Source organism: Pseudophryne corroboree, chromosome 6 (genome assembly GCF_028390025.1).
Source record: "Pseudophryne corroboree isolate aPseCor3 chromosome 6, aPseCor3.hap2, whole genome shotgun sequence".
NCBI classification, from domain to species: Eukaryota; Metazoa; Chordata; class Amphibia; order Anura; family Myobatrachidae; genus Pseudophryne; species Pseudophryne corroboree.
In genome coordinates, this window is record NC_086449.1 from 155666619 (window position 1) to 155679897 (window position 13279).

Genomic DNA, 13279 nt, shown 5'->3' on the forward strand with positions numbered 1-13279 from the left:
TGTCCTAAGTGGATGCTGGGACTCCGTAAGGACCATGGGGATTATACCAAAGCTCCCAAACGGGCGGGAGAGTGCGGATGACTCTGCAGCACCGAATGAGCAAACTCTAGATCCTCCTCAGCCAGGGTATCAAACTTGTAGACTCTTGCAAAAATGTTTGAACCCGACCAAGGAACAGCTCGGCAAATTTGTAAAGCCGAGACCCCTCGGGCAGCCGCCCAAGAAGAGCCCACTTTCCTCGTGGAATGGGCTTTTACAGATTTAGGGTGCAGCAGTCCAGCCGCAGAATGTGCAAGTTGAATCGTGCTACAGATCCAGCGAGCAATAGTCTGCTTAGAAGCAGGAGCACCCAGCTTGTTGGGTGCATACAGGATAAATAGCGAGTCAGTTTTCCAGACTCCAGCCGTCCTGGAAACATATACTTTTCAGGGCCCTGACTACGTCCAGTAACTTGGAATCCTCCAAGTCCCAAGTAGCCGCAGGCACCACAATAGGTTGGTTCACATGAAAAACTGATACCACCATAGGAAGGAATTGGGAACGAGTCCTCAATTCCGCCTTATCCATATAAAAAATCAGATAAGGGCTTTTGCATGACAAAGCCGCCAATTCTGATACACGCCTGGCCGACGCCAAGGCCAACAGCATGACCACTTTCCACGTGAGGTATTGTAGTTCCACGGATTTAAGTGGCTCAACCCAATGCGACTTCAGGAAATCCAACACCACGTTGCGATCCCACGGTGCCACTGGAGGCACAAACGGGGGCTGACTATGCAGCACTCCCTTAACAAAAGTCTGAACTTCAGGCAGTGAAGCCAGTTCTATTTTGGAAGAAAATCGATAGAGCCGAAATCTGGACCTTAATGGTACCCAATTTTAGGCCCATAGTCACCCCTGACTGTAGGAAGTGCAGAAATCGACCTAGCTGAAATCCCTCCTTTGGGGCCTTCCTGGCCTCACAGCACGCAACATATTTCCGCCATATGCGGTGATAATGGTTTGCGTTCACGTCTTTCCTAGCTTTAATTAGCGTAGGGATAACTTCCTCCGGAATGCCCTTTTCCTTCAGGATCCGGCGTTCAACCGCCATGCCATCAAACGCAGCCGTGGTACATCTTGGAACAGACAGGCCCCCTGCTGCAGCAGGTCCTGTCTGAGCGGCAGAGGCCATGGGTCCTCTGAGATCATTTCTTGGAGTTCTGGGTATTAAGCTCTTCTTGGCCAATCCGGAACAATGAGTATAGTTCTTACTCCTCTCCTTCTTATTATTCTCATTACCCTGGGTAAGAGAGGCAGAGAAGGGAACACATACACCGACTGGTACACCCACGGTGTTACCAGAGCGTCCACAGCTATCGCCTGAGGGTCCCTTGACCTGGCGCAATATCTTTGTAGCTTTTTGTTGAGGCGGGACGCCATCATGTCCACCTGTGGCCTTTCCCAACGGTGTACAATCATTTGGAAGACTTCTGGATGAAGTCCCCACTCTCCCGGGTGGAGGTCGTGTCTGCTGAGAAAGTCTGCTTCCCAGTTGTCCACTCCGGGAATGAACACTGCTGACAGTGCTAACACATGATTTTCCGCCCATCTGAGAATCCTTGTGGCTTCTGCCATCGCCATCCTGCTTCTTGTGCCGCCCTGTCGGTTTACATGAGCGACCGCCGTGATGTTGTCTAACTGGATCAGCACCGGCCGGTGTTGAAGCAGGGGTCTAGCCTGACTTAGGGCATTGTAAATGGCCCTTAGTTCCAGAATATTTATGTGTAGGGAAGTCTCCTGACTTTTCCATAGTCCTTGGAAGTTTCTTCCCTGTGTGACTGCCCCTCAGCCTCGAAGGCTGGCATCCGTGGTCACCAGGACCCAGTCCTGTATTCCGAATCTGCGGCCCCCTAGAAGATGAGCACTCTGCAGCCACCACAACAGCGACACCCCGGCCCTTGGAGACAGGGTTATCCGCCGATGCATCTGAAGATGCGACCCGGACAACTTGTCCAACAGATCCCACTGGAAGATCCTTGCATGGGACCTGGCGAATGGAATTTCTTCGTAAGAAGCTACCATCTTTCCCCGGGCTCGCGTGCATTGATGCACCGACACCTGTATTTGTATTAGGAGGTCTCTGTCTAGAGACGACAACTCCTTGGACTTCTCCTCCGGGAGAAACCCTTTTTATCCTGTTCTGTGTCCAGAACCATACCCAGGAACAGTAGACGCGTCGAAGGAACCAGCTGCGACTTTGGAATATTCAGAATCCAGCTGTGCTGTTGTAGCACTTCCCGAGATAGTGCTACTCCGACGAACAACTGCTCCCTGGACCTCGCCTTATATAAGGAGATCGTCCAAGTACGGGATAATTATTTCGGCCATTACCTTGGTAAATACCCTCGGTGCCGGGGACAGACCAACGGCAACGTCTGGAATTGGTAATGACAATCCTGTACCACAATTTTGAGGTACTCCTGGTGAAGAGGGTAAATAGGGACATGCAGGTAAGCATCCTTGATGTCCAGTGATACCATGAAATTCTCGAGGCTTGCAATAATCGCACTGAGCGATTCCATTTTGAACTTGAACCTTCGCATATAAGTGTTCAAGGATTTCAATTTTAGAATGGGTGTCACCGAACCGTCTGGTTTCGGTACCACAACATTTTGGAATAGTAACCCCGGCCTTGTTGAAGGAGGGGTACCTTGATTTCACCTGCTGGAAGTACAGCTTGTGAATTGCCGCCAGTACTACCTCCCTTTCTCCGAGGGAAGCCGGCAAGGCTGATGCGAGGTAATGGCGAGGGGGAGTCGCCTCGAACTCCAGCCTGTATCCCTGTGATACTACTTGCAGAACCTAGGGATCCACCTGTGAGCAAGCCCACTGGTCCCTGAAGTTCCCGAGACGCGCCCCCACCGCACCTGTCTCCACCTGTGGAGCCCCAGCATCATGCGGTGGACTCAGAGGAAGCGGGGGAAGATTTTTGATCCTGGGAACTGGCTGTCTGGTGCAGCTTTTTCCTTCTTCCCTTGTCTCTGTGCAGAAAGGAAGCGCCTTTGACCCGCTTGCTTTTCTGAAGCCGAAAGGACTGTACCTGAATATACGGTGCTTTCTTAGGCTGTGAGGAAACCTGAGGTAAAAAAATTTCTTCCCAGCTGTTGCTGTGGATACGAGGTCCCAGAGACCATCCCCAAACAATTCCTCACCCTTATAAGGCAGAATCTCCATGTGCCTTTTAAAGGCAGCATCACCTGTCCACTGCCGGGTCTCTAATACCCTCCTGGCAGAATGGACATTGCATTAATTCTGGATGCCAGCCGGCAAATATCCCTCTGTGCATCCTTCATATATAAGACGACGTCTTTAATATGCTCTATGTTAGCAAAATATTATCCCTGTCTTGGGCAATTAATATTATCTGACAGGGTATCAGACCACAATGCAGCAGCACTATTTATGCTGAGGCAAATGCAGGTCTCAGTATAGTACCTGAGTGTGTATATACAGACTTCAGGATAGCCTCCTGCTTTTTATCAGCAGGCTCCTTCAAAGTGGCCGTATCCCAAGACGGCAGTGCCACCTTTTTTGACAATCGTGTGAGCGCCTTATCCACCCTAGGGGATATCTCCCAACGTGACCTATCCTCTGGCGGGAAAGGGTACGCCAGCAGTAACTTTTTAGAAATTACCATTTTCTTATCGGGGGAACCCACGCTCTTTACACACTTCATTCACTCATCTGATGGGGGAACAAAACACTGGCTGCTTTTTCTCCCCAAACATAAAACCCCTTTTATGTGGTACATGGGTTCATGTCAGAAATGTGTAACACATTTTTCATTGCCGAGATCATGCAACGGATGTTCCTAATGGATTGTGTATATGTCTCAACCTCGTCGACACTGGAGTCAGACTCCGTGCCGACATCTGTGTCTGTCATCTGAGGTAACGGGCGTGTTTTGAGCCCCTGATGGCCTTTGAGACGCCTGGGCAGGCGCGGGCTGAGAAGCCGGCTGTCCCACAGCTGTTACGTCATCCAGCCTTTTATGTAAGGAGTTGACACTGTCGGTTAATACCTTCCACCTATCCATCCACTCTGATGTCGGCCCCACAGGGGGCGACATCCCATTTATCGGCCTCTGCTCCGCCTCCACGTAACCTTCCTCATCCAACATGTCGACACAGCCGTACCGACACACCGCACACACACAGGGAATGCTCTGACTGAGGACAGGACCCCACAAAATCCTTTGGGGAGACAGAGAGAGAGTATGCCAGCACACACCAGAGCGCTATATAATGCAGGGATTAACACTATAACTGAGTGATTTTTCCCCCAATAGCTGCTTGTATACACATATTGCGCCTAAATTTAGTGCCCCCCCTCTCTTTTTAACCCTTTGAGCCTGAAAACTACAGGGGAGAGCCTGGGGAGCTGTCTTCCAGCTGCACTGTGAAGAAAAAATGGCGCCAGTGTGCTGAGGGAGATAGCCCCTTTTTCGGCTGACTTTTCTCCCGCTTTTTTTTATGGATTCTGGCAGGGGTAATTTATCACATATATAGCCCTGGGACTATATATTGGGATGATTTGCCAGCCAAGGTGTATTATATTGCCCTCAGGGCGCCCCCCCCCAGCGCCCTGCACCCATCAGTGACCGGAGTGTGAGGTGTGCATGAGGAGCAATGGCGCACAGCTGCAGTGCTGTGCGCTACCTTGTTGAAGACAGAAGTCTTCTGCCGCCGATTTTCCTGAACACTTCTTGCTTCTGGCTCTGTAAGGGGGCCGGCGGCGCGGCTCCGGGACCGAACATCGAGGTCGGGTCCTGTGGTCGATCCCTCTGGAGCTAATGGTGTCCAGTAGCCTAAGAAGCCCAAGCTACCACCAGTTAGGTAGGTTCGCTTCTTCTCCCCTTAGTCCCTCGCTGCAGTGAGTCTGTTGCCAGCAGATCTCACTGTAAAATAAAAAACCTAAAATATACTTTCTTTCTAGGAGCTCAGGAGAGCCCCTAGTGTGCATCCAGCTCAGCCGGGCACAAGATTCTAACTGAGGTCTGGAGGAGGGTCATAGTGGGAGGAGCCAGTACACACCAGGTAGTCCTAAAGCTTTCTTTAGTTGTGCCCAGTCTCCTGCGGAGCCGCTATTCCCATGGTCCTTACGGAGTCCCAGCATCCACTTAGGACGTCAGAGAAAGGATAAATACCCATTACTTTGCACAATACATGTAAACCATACGGTGTACCTTTTGATTTTAAGTTGGGAACTGATAGTAGTTTCCAATGTCATTGTCGTTGTCATCGTCATCATCATCATCATCATCATCATCATCATCATTAATTTATACATCTAAACATTATAGCCAAATGAGGGGCATCTCATAGAAGAGGTACAAAAGTACAGCTGCCATGTGTACAATGTATGTATGTATGTATGTATGTATGTATGTATGTATGCATACATACTGTACTGTATATCGGCCTCTAAGCTTTGTTCCATATTTGTGAACATTCAGAGAGAACAGCTGACATAAAAGCCCAGTTGTGCTGCTTATAGAGCTGAAAACCATTGATAAAATATACCAAAGACATGTTTCAGGACCCCTGTAGATATCTCACTATGGGGTATAGTCCAAGCTAGATAAAAGGAATGGAAGTACTCTTTAATGATCATTTTCCTGTAAGCAATGCACGAAGAATCTTTTCTTGGAGAACTCTTTATTATGCAAGACTACTATGCTATGAGTCATGTGCCTAGGATTATTACTCATACAGGCAAATATACAATGCTCTACATGGTTCATTAAAGAAATTACAGTAATATTTGTCAGCATTAAGAACAAAAGCCATACTGTACTTTGCAATCTAGAGAAATCTGCCAACGTCAAGCATATACAATTTTACTGCCATGCAAAGACTCATGCATACATTATACAGCAAATCAATTCTAAACTAATAAAAACAAAATGAAGACACTTATTAAATCAATGTCCCCACTCGGTATGTGGGTACTTTACAAGGTGGCTGTAATACTGGTTGGACCTCTTACCCTCCATCAGACACTACCACATAAGCCACAGTGCATACTGCAGCTAACCACACTTCTAGGCATGGGGGTATAATCAAAGGGAACTCTACTACAGACATGGACACAGAGGTGCTCTTTTTCTGTTGGCCAGCTTTCTCACTACAGGCACAATGCTGGACTCTGTAGTGCTTTTCATCTGTCACACTCTGCTGGAAATGATAGTAGGCGTACTCTCTCCTCCTCTCAGCTACTTCTGCAGGCTCTTCTCATTAGGAAGCCTCTTTCTGAATATTGAAGGCAACTTCTCCAATCAAGGCCATAGAGAGTGTATGCAAGCATTGCCATCACTCAGGGTGCAGGGCCCTGGAGGCAGTATCGTAGTTGTCCCACGGCGCCTCCATCTGGATGCAGTTTGCCTGGCATGGCATTCTGAAGCCAGTAGCACTGCTGCATTTCTTCTCCAAGTGTCCAAAAGATGCTCCGGGGCATGCACCCAGCAGTGTTGAGAACCACCTGTTTGGACAGCTCTATACTTCCTCCGGCTGGTGGCCCTGCTTACTTGCATGATTTCACATGCTTAAGGATAGCACAGGGTTTCTAGAAGCCCTGCTCTAGTGCTGACTACTTGCTTGAGTGGGCTCCCCATGTCTTCCATGCACTCCGTTGGACCATGGCATTGTCACTCACCCTCCAGAAACCATTTACTTGGGACCTTCACTACAGTATCCCAGGTCTGGCTACAAGTGTGACCTCCACTAAGTCAAGAGAAACCCACACTTTTATACAGTAGATACAGGTACCCACATGACCTACAATAGCCACGGATGGAGCATGCACCACATCTAACAAGCCCACATCACTACTTTCCCTCACTGAAAGCCTTCTGGTTACTCCCACTAGAAAACAGAATATATGAGCCATTGCCCCAGCTCTATTTGTTGCCAATACATCCAGCAAAATGTGTATATATAGCTTGAGGAAGAAGTGTATCCAAGCTCAGAGATAGATAAAGTACCAGCCAATCAGCTAATAACTGCCATTTTTCAAACACAATGACAGTTAGATGCTGATCGGTTGGTACTTAAACTCTCTCCACTTTATCTTTCTCCAAGGTTTGATAGATCTACGCAACAGAGCCTTATGCAAAGATGAAACTGAACATACTGTATGCCAGCACAGGTAATGCAAAGTTGTTTGAATTTCAATCACATCTCCACTGATGTCTCAAGATGTACAGTATAACTGAGCTGCAATGGGTCACTCTCACGTAAGCAAAGATCAGTGAGGGAGTGCTGGCGTATATGCGGGCTGTGCAGTGTTATCCATAAGCACAACTATGACTGTCTTTAGAATATGATGCATTTAGTACAGGCTGGTACAAATGTGTATTGATGATGATGACTAGTATCAAACCAATCAGATGGAGAGAGGATACACATGACTTTGCATATGGGCATATATACTTTCCATGCACGCGGTGCGGGAGCATAAATTCAGATTTCTGTCCAACTTCAAAAACAGATCTCAAAGGTTATACCGAAACTTTGCAACCCTACACAAAGGCCAGAGCTGCCTCAAAACTCAATTCACAATAACTTTTGCAACAGTTTCTCTCCTCTCAAGTTGTTATACTGAGCTGTTTCAAAACTTTCACGAAATAATCTCCATGATACAGTAATTGCCATCAATGCTAGTACAAGATCGCTGCATAACATTTTTTAGCTGCAAATGAGTCATTGCTTGGAACATAGTTACCCACTAGTTTCCCACTGACATAAATCAATCTGTCTGCTTTTTATATAAATTAATGGAAGAAAATTACATGGCAGGTTATGCAAACAAATTCTTTTAACAGCATTGACTGGGCTGCTCTTGTCACTGAATTACATCATAATTAGATTGTGTGACGTCACTAAGCTTAGTTATGTAAGTGCATCATTAATGTTGATGTTGCATGCAGTGGAGCAATTATTTGCCACTGCACCCACTCCAAAGCCGCACTGTGGCCCTAATTCCGAGTTGTTCGCTCGTTGCCGAATTTCGCTATATTGCGATTAGTCGCTTACTGTGCATGCGCAATGTTCGAAGAGCGCATGCGCTTAGTTATTTTACTCAAAAGTTAGGTATTTTACTCACGGCATTACGAGGATTTTTCTTCGTTCTGGTGATCGGAGTGTGATTGACAGGAAGTGGGTGTTTCTGTGCAGAAATTGGCCGTTTTATGGGTGTGTGAAAAAACGCTGCCGTTTCTGGGAAAAACGCGGGAGTGGCTGGAGAAACGGGGGAGTGGCTGGGCGAACGCTGGGTGTGTTTGTGACATCAAACCAGGAACGAAACTGACTAACTGATCGCAGTGGCAGAGTAAGTGTCGAGCTACTCAGAAACTGATAAGAAATTTCTATTCGCAATTTTGCGAATCTTTTGTTCGCAATTCTGCTAAGCTAAGATACACTCCCAGAGGGCGGCGGCTTAGCGTGTGCAATGCTGCTAAAAGCAGCTAGCGAGCAAACAACTCGGAATGAGGGCCTGTATTTGCGCAGTGATTGATTTGCAACAGTGCATGCACAGGGGACTTATTAGTAAAATGAGTGACAGGCAGACTGTGTTTGGGGAGCTGCAGTTACAGGGGGTGGTAAGAGAAACGCAGGAGTATCGGGACTATTTCTGACAAGTTTCTTGCCAAGTCAAAATCAGCAACTGTGAACTTGCTCGCAGCTGGAGGTGCCTTGGCTCAGATATTACTCAGAAGTTTTATTTTTGACTGATCTTGCTTCCGATGTTTCTTCTTTTGTACATAAGCAGCAGATATTAGACAAAGGCGTCGCCTGGTGTGGTAACACCACCCGCCACCAAAAAAGGGGAATGGCCTTGCAGCATGCCCCCCGTTTTCATTACTCCCAGGGTGTGTCCAGCATTCCCGGAGGTGCTAGACTGCCGCTGGAAACTTTGATGGCAATACCGGCTCATTCTCAGAGAAAGGAGCCAGTCACTGCATATACTGTCACTGTGCAGCACCCAGCACCCTGTCACTGTGGAGGAGCCGACATTTTGGTGTCACCCACTTTGAAAGTGATACCTGGGTGCAATCCGCACCTCCCGGACCCCCATAGTGATGCCTGTGATGTTAGATGCCGACAGTGAGCATTTCTGTGCAAAAGATGGCGTCTGAGTCTTTAGCACATTTTCTCTATCGTCCTAAGTGGATGCTGGGGTTCCTGAAAGGACCATGGGGAATAGCGGCTCCGCAGGAGACAGGGCACAAAAAAGTAAAGCTTTACTAGGTCAGGTGGTGTGCACTGGCTCCTCCCCCTATGACCCTCCTCCAGACTCCAGTTAGATTTTGTGCCCGAACGAGAAGGGTGCAATCTAGGTGGCTCTCCTAAAGAGCTGCTTAGAGAAAGTTTAGTTTAGGTTTTTTTCTTTACAGTGAGTCCTGCTGGCAACAGGATCACTGCAACGTGGGACTTAGGGGGAAAGTAGTAAACTCACCTGCATGCAGAGTGGATTTGCTGCTTGGCTACTGGACACCATTAGCTCCAGAGGGATCGAACACAGGCCCAGCCGTGGAGTCCGGTCCCGGAGCCGCGCCGCCGACCCCCTTGCAGATGCTGAAGCGTGAAGAGGTCCGGAAACCGGCGGCTGAAGACTCCTCAGTCTTCATAAGGTAGCGCACAGCACTGCAGCTGTGCGCCATTTTCCTCTCAGCACACTTCACTGGGCAGTCACTGAGGGTGCAGAGCGCTGGGGGGGGGCGCTCTGAGAGGCAAATATAAACCTTATACAAGGCTAAAAATACCTCACATATAGCCCATAGGGGCTATATGGAGATATTTAACCCCTGCCTGACTGGAAAAATAGCGGGAGAAGAACCCGCCGAAAAAGGGGCGGGGCCTATCTCCTCAGCACACGGCGCCATTTTCTGTCACAGCTCCGCTGGTCAGAACGGCTCCCAGGTCTCTCCCCTGCACTGCACTACAGAAACAGGGTAAAACAGAGAGGGGGGGCACATTAATGGCTATATATATATATATTAAAGCAGCTATAAGGGAGCACTTAATATAAGGATATCCCTTGTATATATAGCGCTTTGTGGTGTGTGCTGGCAGACTCTCCCTCTGTCTCCCCAAAAGGGCTAGTGGGTCCTGTCTTCATTAGAGCATTCCCTGTGAGTTTGCGGTGTGTGTCGGTACGTGGTGTCGACATGTATGAGGACGATATTGGTGTGGAGGCGGAGCAATTGCCAAATATGCAGATGTCACCCCCCAGGGAGTCGACACCAGAATGGATGCCTTTATTTGTGGAATTACGTGATGGTTTATCTTCCCTTAAACAGTCAGTTGAGGACATGAGGCGGCCGGACAATCAATTAATGCCTGTCCAGGCGCCTCAAACACCGTCAGGGGCTGTAAAACGCCCTTTGCCTCAGTCGGTCGACACAGACCCAGACACGGGCACTGATTCCAGTGACGACGGTAGAAATTCAAACGTATTTTCCAGTAGGGCCACACGTTATATGATTTTGGCAATGAAGGAGACGTTACATTTAGCTGATACTACAGATACCGTAAAACAGGGTATTATGTATGGTGTGAAAAAACTACAAACAGTTTTTCCTGAATCAGAAGAATTAAATGACGTGTGTGATGAAGCGTGGGTTGCTCCTGATAAAAAGTTGATAATTTCAAAAAAGTTATTGGCATTATACCCTTTCCCGCCAGAGGTTAGGGCGCGCTGGGAAACACCCCCTAAGGTGGACAAGGCGCTCACACGCTTATCCAAACAAGTGGCGTTACCCTCTCCTGAGACGGCCGCACTTAAGGATCCATCAGATAGAAAGATGGAAGTTATTCAAAAGAATATATACACACATGCAGGTGTTATACTACGACCAGCTATAGCAACTGCCTGGATGTGCAGTGCTGGAGTAGTTTGGTCAGAATCCCTGATTGAAAATATTGATACCCTAGATAGGGACAATGTTTTACTGTCGTTAGAACAAATAAAGGATGCATTTATCTATATGCGTGATGCACAGAGGGATATTTGCACACTGGCATCTCGGATGAGTGCTATGTCCATTTCAGCCAGAAGAGCCTTATGGACACGACAGTGGACAGGCGATGCGGATTCAAAACGTCACATGGAGGTTTTGCCGTATAAAGGGGAGGAGTTATTTGGAGTTGGTCTATCAGACTTGGTGGCCACGGCTACTGCCGGGAAATCCACTTTTTTACCTCAAGTCACTCCCCAACAGAGAAAGGCACCGACCTTTCAACCGCAGCCTTTTCGCTCCTACAAAAATAAGAGAGCAAAGGGCTTGTCGTACCTGCCACGAGGCAGAGGAAGAGGGAAGAGACACCAACAGGCAGCTCCTTCCCAGGAACAGAAGCCCTCCCCGGCTCCTGCAAAAACCTCAGCATGACGCTGGGGCCTCTCAAGCGGACTCGGGGACAGTGGGGGGCCGTCTCAAAAATTACAGCGCGCAGTGGGCTCACTCGCAGGTAGACCCCTGGATCCTGCAGATAATATCTCAGGGGTACAGGTTGGAATTAGAGACGGATCCTCCTCATCGTTTCCTGAAGTCTGCCTTACCAACCGTCTCTTCCGAAAGGGAGAGGGTGTTGGAAGCCATTCACAAGCTGTACGCTCAGCAGGTGATAGTCAAAGTACCCCTATTACAACAAGGAAAGGGGTATTATTCCACTCTATTTGTGGTACCGAAGCCGGATGGCTCGGTAAGGCCTATTCTAAATCTGAAGTCCTTGAACCTCTACATAAAAAAGTTCAAGTTCAAGATGGAGTCACTCAGAGCAGTGATAGCGAACCTGGAAGAAGGGGACTTTATGGTATCCTTGGACATCAAGGATGCGTATCTACACGTTCCGATTTACCCCGCACACCAGGGGTACCTCAGGTTCATTGTTCAAAACTGTCACTATCAGTTTCAGACGCTGCCGTTCGGATTGTCCACGGCGCCTCGGGTCTTTACCAAGGTAATGGCCGAGATGATGATTCTTCTTCGAAGAAAAGGCGTATTAGTTATCCCATACTTGGACGATCTCCTAATAAGGGCAAGGTCCAGAGAACAGCTGGAGACAGCTTTAGCACTATCTCAAGAGGTGCTAAGACAACACGGGTGGATTCTGAATATTCCAAAATCCCATTTAATCCCGACAACTCGTCTGCTGTTCCTAGGAATGATTCTGGACACGGTTCAGAAAAAGGTTTTCCTTCCAGAGGAAAAAGCCAAGGAGTTATCCGATCTGGTCAGGAACCTCCTAAAACCAGGAAAAGTGTCAGTACATCAATGCACAAGAGTCCTGGGAAAAATGGTGGCTTCTTACGAAGCAATTCCATTCGGCAGATTCCATGCAAGAATATTCCAAAGGGATCTGTTGGACAAATGGTCAGGGTCGCATCTGCAGATGCACCTGCGAATAACCCTGTCACCAAAGACAAGGGTGTCACTTCTGTGGTGGTTGCAGAAGGCTCACCTATTAGAAGGCCGCAGATTCGGCATTCAGGATTGGATCCTGGTGACCACGGACGCCAGCCTGAGAGGCTGGGGAGCAGTCACACAAGGAAGAAACTTCCAGGGAGTATGGACGAGTCTGGAAAAGTCTCTTCACATAAACATTCTGGAACTAAGAGCAATCTACAATGCTCTAAGCCAGGCGGAACTTCTCCTGCAAGGAAAGCCGGTGTTGATTCAGTCGGACAACATCACGGCGGTCGCCCATGTAAACAGGCAGGGCGGCACAAGAAGCAGGAGTGCAATGGCAGAAGCTGCCAAGATTCTTCGCTGGGCGGAGAATCACGTGATAGCACTGTCAGCAGTGTTCATCCCGGGCGTGGACAACTGGGAAGCAGACTTCCTCAGCAGACACGATCTTCATCCGGGAGAGTGGGGTCTACATCCAGAAGTCTTCAACATGTTAATAGACCGTTGGGAAAGACCAATTGTAGACATGATGGCGTCTCGCCTCAACAAGAAACTGGACAAATATTGCGCCAGGTCAAGAGATCCACAGGCAATAGCTGTGGACGCACTGGTAACTCCTTGGGTGTACCAGTCAGTGTATGTGTTTCCTCCTCTGCCGCTCATACCAAAGGTATTGAAGATCATACGGCAAAGAAGAGTAAGAACAATACTAGTGGTTCCGGATTGGCCGAGAAGGACTTGGTATCCGGAACTTCAAGAGATGCTCACGGACGAACCGTGGCCTCTACCTCTGAGAAGGGACCTGCTACAGCAGGGTCCCTGTCTTTT